Source organism: Nanorana parkeri, unplaced genomic scaffold, assembly GCF_000935625.1.
Source record: "Nanorana parkeri isolate BGI_ZX_2015 unplaced genomic scaffold, ASM93562v1 scaffold213, whole genome shotgun sequence".
Classification (NCBI taxonomy): domain Eukaryota; kingdom Metazoa; phylum Chordata; class Amphibia; order Anura; family Dicroglossidae; genus Nanorana; species Nanorana parkeri.
This window is the reverse complement of record NW_017306481.1, coordinates 1123811-1134987: the sequence shown is the minus strand read 5'-3', so window position 1 is coordinate 1134987 and position 11177 is coordinate 1123811. Positions and strand designations below refer to the sequence as shown.

Here is an 11177-nt window from a genome sequence, read left to right as displayed (position 1 = left end):
TGGGAAGTGGCCGTCTAAGCTCTTAAGTAATGTGCAGAGCTTCTATCTGTGAAGGAGCCTGCCTACACTGTATGTCAATACAGAGACCACAGATAAGGAGGCAGCAACAACAAAAAGTGCAAGTTTTACTTAGAAATACCCTCCTTTCACTTCAAGTAAAGCTGGCCATACACCTGTGGAATTTGTGCGGTTTTCTAATAGTTAATGGGCTCAAATCAATCATATTTAGGAAAAAAAATTGAAAGTCGAGGAACGAAAATGTTCCTTGAAAGAACAAAATTCTAACTGGGAATGTGGTTTATGTTTGAGAAACTCCATTCATTCCAAAATCGAAAGTTAAAACCAAACAAAATTTTCGAATGATATTCTTCAAGTTTCTGATGCCATTATCGAATGTTTGGCGAGATTTTTTGAATGAATGTTCACACGAAAATCTATCAGCTTATGGTTAGTTCTTTTAAATATAAGACTGTATTAAAGAAGAACTCCAGGCAGACCCTCGCACTGCAGGGGTTAACTGCTTGTTTTGGCCTAGAGTGTGACATAAAACAAAAAAATACTCACCTATGGTCCCGTCTGATTGCTAAACCAGTCCCTGCAGCCTCCCTGGCCCTCTGCTCACTGTATTAGATGTGATGACTCACGGATCCTTAAACTCCCAGAGCAGAGAGGGGAAGAGAGGCTGTGGGGACCAGTCTAACAGCTAGGCGGGTTCAGGTGAGTATTTTTTTTATTTATTTTACACCCCAGACCAAAATGAGCATTTCACCTCACAGACATCAGTATCAGAGCAGCAGATGTGATAATAGAATGCTCTCATTTAGATATACATACATACATGTGCACCCATTAATATAAATACAGTCCATACTGTCCTTAGGCAGCCACTGGCAGCCCGTGGTCCCACATATGCAGTCAGAAAGCTGAGGATTTGTTTGGACCGAGTGTCTTTACTAAGCTGTGCTGCTGCAGGGGTAGTCGAGGATCTGGCGGCTAAAAACGGCATTCCTGGATGCAAACTGCGTTTAGCGCCGGTCAGAGCCCCTAATCGCATGTAACAGCTTAGCTGTTCATCTATGATTGCCCATGTGAATGTTAGGTTGTCACCACTGGGTTACTTGTATACTGTATTCCGTACCAGTTAAAGCTAGGTTCACACCTAGGCGATTTATCGCATGGATGTGGCCACGCGATATCGCGCAACACACAGATACCCATCAAAGTCAATGGGGTCTGTTCACACCTTTTGCCTTGCGTCGCGCGGCCGAAATCTCCTGTTGTGCAAAAAGGTGCAGGAGCTACTTTCAGGTGCATGTGGCGCAGTTGCGGTTCCATAGACATCTCAATGCATTAAAAACAGCATTGAATGTGCATCTCAATGCATTGAAGAAGAGGGAATATACTTACCTTTCCAGTGGCCCGTGTAGTAAACCACCACCGATTTGCTACCTCCTAGCCGCTGTAGGTATTTGACACTTCAGAGGGGTAAAATACCTGTTACCAGCGCTACATGCTGTGGTTCACTACAGGACACATGAGCTGGGGGGAGGAAACACAGTGTGCGGTGGGGAAACTAAATATTTCACCCACCTGAAGTGTCAAACAACTTTTTAACACACAAGCCCCCGGAGAGTAAGTATATTGCCTCTTCTATTACATGTATGGTATTGTATACTAGTGACCCAGTGGTGACAGGGCCATTCTAACTGGCTGCAATTCATCCAAAACCGAAATGTAGGTTAAATCGCCTATCAGATTTGGGGTGGATATAATTCAAATTTAGGTGGAATGACCCTTCAAATGGCCAGTACTAAATACATTAGCCTATAACATCATGTCAGATACATATATAGTGTAGTCAAAGCGCTATGAACGGATCCTGGTACTTGAGTGTTGTATATGTGTATATATTACTTTTATTTAAAAGACACAAAAGTAAAATTGCAATGGTACTCACAATAGTGAGGAAGGAAGGGGGCGTGACCCCCGGAAACGCGTCAACAACGTCACATTACAGTGGCATACAAACAGATTACAGCCCTGCAGCTGCTGTTTCTGTGAAATCATCCATACGAGCTGTTTTTTGACCCACTATTGTGAGTACCATTGCAATTTTACTTTTGTGTCTTTTAAATAAAAATAATCTGCACTAGGTTAGGCGCCCTTCTGTTCTTCTTTTCATTTCAGATACATTTTAAAACAATACATTATAATCTATACGTGGTATCTGTCCACACATGCAGTCTTCTGACTGGAGTTCTTTGAGGAAAAAAAAAAATCACGTGCATGTAGGATGGCTGAAAATCCCTAAACCAAGGAAAGTTGGGGATTTAATGAAAAGGAGTCACACAACTAAAGCTTTCAGACAAGGACATGTGACTTGTCCTGAACAACTCAATTGTTCAAATTCAGCAGCTTATGTTGCTAACAATGAAGTGATATCTACCATGCACTGCAAATATTACAGCATATCATACACTTAAAGTGTCCAGTGCAGCTAATAATGATGATATGCAAATGGTACAGAAGCCTATAGCAAGCAATCAGGTTTCAGATGAACAGAATTCCATAGCAACCAATAACGATGCAGTATGAATAAAAAGCCCATAGCAACTAATAACAATGCAGTATGAATAAAAAGCCCATAGAAACCAATAACGATGCAGTATGAATAAAAAGCCCATAGAAACCAATAACGGTGCAGTATGAATAAAAAGCCCATAGCAACCAATTAAGGCCCAATATGTACAGAAGCCCATAGCAACAAATTCAGTTCTAGGATGAACAGAAGCACATAGCAGCTCATTAGGTCCCAGCATGAACAGAAGCCCATAGCAATCAACTAGGTTTCAGTACAAACAGAAGCCAATAGCAACCAGTTAGGTTCCAGTATGAACAGAAGCCCATAGCAACCAATTAGGATCCAGTATGAATACAATCCCATAGCAACCCATTAGGTTCTAGTATAAACAGAAGCCCATGGCAACCATTTATGATCCAGGGTGAACAAAAGCCCATATCAGCCAATTTGGAACCAGTATGAACAAAGCCAATAGCATCCATTTAATCCCAATATGGACATAAGCCCATAGCAACCAAATAAGTTCCAGTATGTACAGAAGTCCATAGCAAGAATTTAGGTGCCAGGATGAACAGAAACCCATAGCAATCAATTAGGTTCCAGTATGTAAAGAAGCACAGAGCAATCAAGTAGGTTCCAGGAAGAACAGAAGCCCATAGCAACCGATTAGGTCCCAGTACAAACAGAAGCCTAAAGCAACCAGTTAGGTCCCATTATGAACAGAAGGTGGATATTTGAGGGTGGACAGGTCTCTCGCCACCTATTGCTTGGAAATGTCCTCTTTTCTGATAGGCTGAAGTAACCCTTTGTAGCTAAGACATACCTGGTAAATTTTATTTTCATTCTGCTTTGCTACTTTTCATAAACGTGTAAGTTGTATTGTAATAAGTTACTGTTTAATAAACTCTTCTTTAGAATGTAAAAATGATATAATGTAACAATGAGGCATGCTGTGATACAGCAATATATAACATTTTATATACATATACAGAAGCATTTTAGCCAAATGTAGACTGAGCTGCTTGGCAGCAAAGAATCCAAGTATGGTTATTGCTTTTCAGGTATCAGCAGGTCTATGCGGTTTACTGTAAACACTGGATAAACGGATGGCGGCATAGAACGGTTATTTTACAATGTTTGTTAATTTGGAAGAAAACCTTTTGGAAGTGGATAACTCTGCACACTATTAGTCTTCCGGAGAAGTTGGAGTTTGATTATCTTCATGTGGCATCAGCTCTTGATATAACATTGCAGTAGAGGTACATTTAAAGTTTAGGTGCCAACTGTTTGCGTGATGTTTTCACTAATCTGCTTTCAAGAGGTTGGAGTGGTCTGTGGTTCTCTAATATGAACTCTGGATCTTCATTCTCTGATGAGCACTGCAAACATCGGAAGTGCTGTAGCTGTGGATTGAGGTTAGAGAAATGTTAACTGTCATTTACAATGTTCATGAAATGATCATTTAAGCTTGGAGTCCTAAAGACCGGGCATCTGGCCAATGAGGTATTGTGGTTTCATTGCCTTGGATCAAGATTTCCAAGTATAGAAAAACAATCTGCTACTATGAATAAAGGAAAACTAAGCACCTGAATGTAGGATTTCTAAAGATTTCCTCTGTCCCTTTCTTACACATTTGTGGAAATAAATATAGAGGCTGCCATTGTTATCCTACTTCTGAAATGCTAGTTGCCTGGCTGTCTCTGGTTTCAAAGCATTCCAAGCCACTGACTTGGAACATACAGTATATTCATAGTGTCAAAGTCAGAACTTTGGCTCTGCATACTTGTCCAGGGTCATTATCTCAAGGTTCGGCATGACAGCCAAGGAACTAACATTTAAAGGTTTGCTTTTTAGGTTGCCATTGGTTGCTTCTCCTTCTAGAATTGCTAGTTGCCTGGTAGTCATGCTAATCTGATGCCCTCCATGTTTTCTGAATTCCTGACTGAACACAAATATACAGATTGAGATCTCTGGCTTAATTTGCAGGATGCTCAATGCAGTAACTCAAAAAAATACCAACATCATTACATTGATGCATGACTGCCAGACAACTAGCGTTTCCAGAAGGTGTCTGTGAAGGTTCTCATTCATCCAGGTCATGGTATATCTGTAAAAAATAAATCAAGGTAACTGAACTTGCTGTATTTTCCTTGAAGACGTTTCACTGGTTATCTGACCAGCTTTCTCAATTCTGAATTGAGAAAGCTGATCGGATGACCAGTAAAATGGCTACAAGAAAAATACAGCAAGTCCAGTTGCCTTGATTAATTTTTTACAGTTTCCAGAACGTGGTTGGCAGTGGCCGGCTCAATGCTTCTGTAGGCACAAAGGCTTTCTAAGTGCTTCAAAGTACTGAGGGTATATACTATTCAAATCAAGAGCTTCTTACCTGCTCTGAACTGATGGTGATTGGCTCCTGGAGGACAATCCAGGTCACACATTCCAGGAATGGACTCGTCGTTAGAGATCCAAGGTATGTCCAGTAGTTTTTATCCTTAGGTAGCAAATCTGACAGATCAAATGCTGGGAAAATGTATTCTTTATTCTAGAAAGAACAATCACAACAATTGCTGTTAGTAGAATCTGATGACTTTATCACTTAACTAGTATGGCCTCTAGCATAAATAACATATAGTAACATTGGCTAAGCTTTTCATCCTAAGTAAACCAACTGCCACCCTCACAAACTAATATCAGGGAAGCATGTACTATTGAACATTCCTCTACGTAATAAACACACCACTGATTATGCTACTTTTGTAGCAATGGGGGGGCGGGGAATAGTAACAAAAAGTTCTGAATCAGGGCCAGGACTGGGCCATGCAGGGTGTGACTGGTTGTAGTTGTCCGTTCTGTTGTGGCACTGATCCAAGATGGTGGGCTGGTAAAATTGATAGTAATCTGCAATGTCCAGGTTACAGATTACTACCCATTTTACTAATCCATGAACCTGGATTATTAAATACTGGAAACATCTATTCTGTCAGGATTATACACGAGGGTTGAATTGAAATCTAAGATTAGGTCCTGTTACTGCAATTTATGACACCATCAAACAGGTTCCCTAATATAAGAGCCACAATACGTGCAGTGACACTATACTTACTAACTAAAAGTAGATTTTATTACACTCTGGGTGAGCGCAGTTATATTTAGGCCTTCTCTCTAAAGATCTCTATGGGACCCAAACCGTGCGACAACAGCCCGAAAATAGCTCCTGCACCTTTTTGCGAGACATGCGATTTTGGCCGCGTGACACAAAGCAAAGGTGTGAACAGCCTGAATTTACTTACATGCAGATCTCTGTTATCACGCGGCTAAATCCACGTGATAAATCGCCTAGCTGTGCACCAGCCCTTCATATTTTACTCTAAGCTCCATGTACATAAGATACAAGGTTCCAGTAGGCCTGCACAGGTCACCAAGAAACAAACTCCAGACATGGCAGTAGTGACAAAGGTGGTGCAGCTGTGGCATTTGACTTTAGTGCAACAAAAAGTAAATATAACAATAAAAACTCTCCTACACCTCCAGCAATAAATAAAAAAAGAGCTGTAAAAAAGTTGAAGAGTTTTTTTTTTTTTTTATTAGGTCTAAAACTTTTGAAGGCTCTGGGCAATATGCCTACATGTCCTATCACCTAGATTAAAGTATGACTGTTCAATCTGGTGTGTGTGATGTATACCTTTGTTTTTACTTTGTCCAGATTATCAATTATATTTTGAAGTACAGCATTTGGTTCTCCAATCTGCAATAAAACACAGATACGGACATTAGCTGTAATTAAAGTAGCATGATAGCCATCATTACCGAAGCATAAAAAGGAAATAAATTGCGCAGTCTGAACTATGATCTGCAGGTGCAAGTCATCAATTTAATCAACTTTAATATCTATTCATGCTGATGTTTTACCAACACGTTTACAGGGCTCTTTTCCCATAAAAAAAAAAGAAAAATCTTATGCTAGAATTGCACTTTGATCCCTCTTTGAATTACCGCTGTAACCAGATTAATGAATTTTTCCCCATCAGCAAAATAAGGTATACAAACATTATCAGTGCACTGCAATTAGTTTATGGATGTTGACAAACAGCTTCTCCAAGGTAAAAGAAGGACTGCAGATAACCCATCTGAGATCACAACACGAATAACTCTATAGATAAATTCACCAAACACATACCATCTTAATCTCTTTCCTCCCTCCAACCCTATACTCCTGTTTCCTGCCTCTGTCTCTCATACCAGACCAGCGGAGAATGGACTCCAACCTAAGCTGGGGGCCTGCTTTTGCCAAACAGAACCTAAACATGAAACCTCCATAAAAAAAATCTGAGAAAAATGAAATGTCATAGAAGTTTTGGGCATACATATACTTTAGAAGATTTGGCAGGCCCTGCATGCACCTTGTATGTCTGCTTGTGTGATATAGAGGTGGCCTTCACAATTTGTGAATTGTTTGAAGAAAAATTGTTTGAAAGAAAAATGTTTAAAGCCCAAATTAACTTTCAGTTCGATCAGTGTGATACATTTCATGTGCACCAACACAAAAGGTGTTCAATGTCTTACAATTAATTTTCTTTCTTAAAGCAGCTACAGTATGATTAGAAAACTCTGCCTCCTGCCAGCAGCTGCAGAGTGTGAGTTGTACTGGATTTGTTAGGCTACATTCACACCTATACTTAAGGGGCATATAGGGATTCCTGCGACAGGAACTTGCAATTTCTTGCAGCAGGAATCTCTAATCTGCTGTTTACAAGTGGAAGCTATCACCCGTTCAAGTTATTGATCGGGTGACAAAGGCTGAATTTGAAAGCGGCAGAACGGTGGCACACTGCATGTAATCATACGCGATAAGATTACATGCACCTAGGAAGAGATCACTATCCCTGGATGCACAATCGATGCATCCAGGGATATTGATTGATTCCTAACTCATGTAATCATATCACATACAATTGCATGCGGTGTGCCAGCATTCTGCCACTTTCAAATGTAGCTGCTGTCACCCGATGTCACTTGAACGGGTGACAGCTGCCGCTTGTAAATGGCAGATTAGAGATTCCTGCTTCCGGAAATCTCGAAATTCCTGCTGCAGGAATCACTAATCGCACCTAAAATATAGGTGTGAATAAGGGCTAAAACCCCTCTCACGTGCACCAACCTTGGTGCATTTAGAGAAGACAGCTCTTGTTACATGTACTGTACATACAGATAAGACAACAGACTCTTGAAAGCAAGTCTGTGACTGACATGAAGTGAGTGCAGCCCCAATCAGATGGAGCTAAGCTGCTCACAACAAATTCGGTTTGATTGATATTACCAGTCAAAGTTTTTAAAGTAGATCTGCATAATTTTTTTAATTATTTTTAGATCCCCTAATTTGTGTTGATAAAAACTACAAATTTCTACCTACACTCTTCACACTCCAGTGCTGCCCCAGCTTCCTCCGTGGTCCAGGGCCAGTGGGTCTCTTCAGGTAGAACGACACTTGCGTCATTCTGCCTATTCTCTGCAGCCCAAAGTACTCCAGGACTGAACAGTGCTCACACATCAGTATTAGAGTGACACTCATTCCAGGAAGAATCCACCCCCCACGGCACCACTGGAGAAGGAAGAGTAAACCCCCAACATCACCTCACCAGCAGGCCGTCTAGAAAACTGCTGGAAATAATTTAAAAATTGTTTTTTGTTTTTTTTTATGATGGCGTGGTTGGGGGGGGAGGTTAAATGCTGTAGTACCACTTTAATCCAATATTTCACAAATTAGTTTAGCATTGTAAAGTGTAAGGGGTTATACATAGTCATGATAGAAATACTTACATGTAGTTTTAAATAGACGGTTAACCCATATTTAAATATAGTTGCATATGCATTCAAATTATGAGAGTAAGGCAGCATTATCAGCCAATTTTAATTTCAGGGCTTTATTGATATGCTTTTATTTATATATTGGGTGATTTCTGCAGCTGCAATAAAGATTCAACTGTCTACTTTAAAGTTGAAGGTTAGTTAATTTATTTTTTGGGATACAGCACCAAGGACAGAACTTACCTCCAGTGAAGTGTATCCTACATACTGCTGGCTAAGTGTAAAAATCCTCCCTTCAGTGATACCAGATCATCCTCATGGGGGTGAACTTGGCACTGTATGGGTTAATGGCCTCATCTGCAGCAATAAAGGCTCAGCGCCGCTCACCCTCCTCTTCCACCCCTCTCGCACACTCACAAAACTCCTAGTGCTATTTACACAGAATGCAAGATGTTCTGTGAATGGGTGGATAAATGGCAGGATCACCCGCACCCACTCACAGGACACCTTGCATTCTGGGTAAATAATACTCAGGGTTTTGTAGATGGGAAACAGGGGTAGAAGGGGAAGGCAAACTAAACTTCAGTTTTAAAGTTTGATAACTGTTACAGATCAAAAATTGAAAAATGATACAAATAAAACAAAGATTGATCAGAATACCTTTAGCAGCACTCCTATTACAGCCAAGCCATCGGGATGCTTAATGGCTTCCTCAAAGGATGGATAGTTCTGTGAATTCCAGTGAACAATGTGCAACTTTGAGAACAAAAAGAACAAAATATTTATAAATAATTTATATAAAGTGACTCTATCCATTTTTTATAAAATGTCATATACTGTTGTTACAAGCAATAAAATATACTTAGTTTAAAAAATATTGGGATCTTACAATAGGTTGTATATTATAATTATTATTGGTATTAGTGCTATTATCACGTCTGTGGACCCCCCTAATGTTATATTATTAATAGTAGCAGTAATAATTGCTTCTTCCCCACCGCAGGCCATCTTACCTCACCAGAATACATCTGTCCATCTATTACATGCTCAGATCCATCTTTGTCTGTAGCTCCCCAGTGAAAATGGAATTGCCGCAAGCGATAATAACCAGTCAGTGGCCCATCACTCAGTACTACAAAAGAGAAGGATCAATAAGCTCTGTTATAGCAGAACACATTCTAGAGAACAGCTATTAAAGGATATGAAGTATTACATATAAATCTGCAAATAAAGTGCAATTCGTAGGAATATGAAGAATCAGTCCATTAAATGTCACTGCTATGCAGGAAACGTTTCATCTGAGCTAAAATAAGAACATCTACTCAATTTACCTTAGTCTGAGTTCTATGTATTCCACTGCAGCCAGATGCCAGAGAGCTTCTTATATGTGGGCTTGGGGTGTCTGCCTCCTAAATCTGTGCTGTGTAACTTCTCTTTCCGCCTGATATGTTACCAAACTTCACCAATCAAGCAAAACAATGTCAATTTAAGTTTGACAGGTTGCCTCCCATATATATATGGCAACATATTGGCAACTTTTGCCAATATATAAACTATATTGGCAAAAGTATTAGGACACCTCTCCAAATTATTGGATTCAGGTGCTCCAATCACTTCCATGGCCACAGGTGTATAAAATCAAGCACCTAGGCATGCAGACGCTTCTACAAACATTTGTGAAAGAATGGATCGCTCTCAGGAGCTCAGTGAATTCAAGTGTGGTACCGTGATAGGTTGCCACCTGTGCAATAAGTCCATCTGTGAAATTTCCTTGCTACTAAATATTCCACGGTCAACTGTTAGTGGTATTATAACAAAGTGGAAGCAACTGGGAACAGCAACTCAGCCACAAAGTAGGTAGGCCACGTAAAATGACAGAGCAGGGTCAGGGCATGGTGAAACACACATTGAGCAGAAGTCGCCAACTGTCTGCTGAGTCAATAGCTACAGACCTCCAAATTTCGTGTGGCCTTCAATTTGGCACAACAACAGTGCGTAGAGAGCTTCATGGAATGGGTTTCCATGGCCGAGCAGCTGCATCCACGCCTTACATCACCAAGTGCAATGCAAAGCGTCAGAGGCAGTGGTGTAAAGCACGCTGCCACTGGACTCTAGAGAAGTGGAGACGTGTTCTCTGGAGTGACGAATCACGCTTCTCTGTCTGGCAATCTGATGGACGTGTCTGGGTTTGGCGGTTGCCAGGAGAACGGTACTTGCCTGACTGCATTGTGCCAAGTGTAAAGTTTAGTGGAGGGGGATTATGGTGATTATGATGTTGGACGAGAAGCCCGGCCTTCTCGTCCAACATCAGTACCTGACCTCACAAATGCGCTTCTGGAAGAATGGTCAAACATTCCCATAGACACCCTCCTAAACCTTGTGGACAGCCTTCCCAGAAGAGATGAAGCTGTTATAGCTGCAAAGGGTGGGCCAACTCAATATTGAACCCTATGGACTAAGACTGGGATGCCATTAAAGTTCATGTGCGTCCCAATACATTTGGCAATATAGTGTATATATATATATCGATATATACACATATATACATATCCTATGCGCAAGTATCCAATGCTAACATAAGTAAACATGTGAATGTAATTTAAATTTTTATCAATCGCACGCATGAAAAAGTCACCATTGTGCTAATTCATGCCCTTGTTAACATGACATAATGTTACCTTAATGTTATGCTAAGAATTCATGGAAACCGTTTAGGTACTCGGACTGGAAAAAATGGTATCGGTGCATCCTTAATAATAACAGTGTGTGACTGTGGGGGTGGGGGGGG

At 40.5% G+C, this 11177-nt stretch overlaps 1 pseudogene; it reads right to left on the bottom strand.

Annotated features, from left to right (window-relative positions):
• Nucleotides 1–3863: 3863 nt before the first annotated feature.
• Nucleotides 3864–11177, bottom strand: part of LOC108786470 — an 8041-nt pseudogene continuing 727 nt past the window's right edge.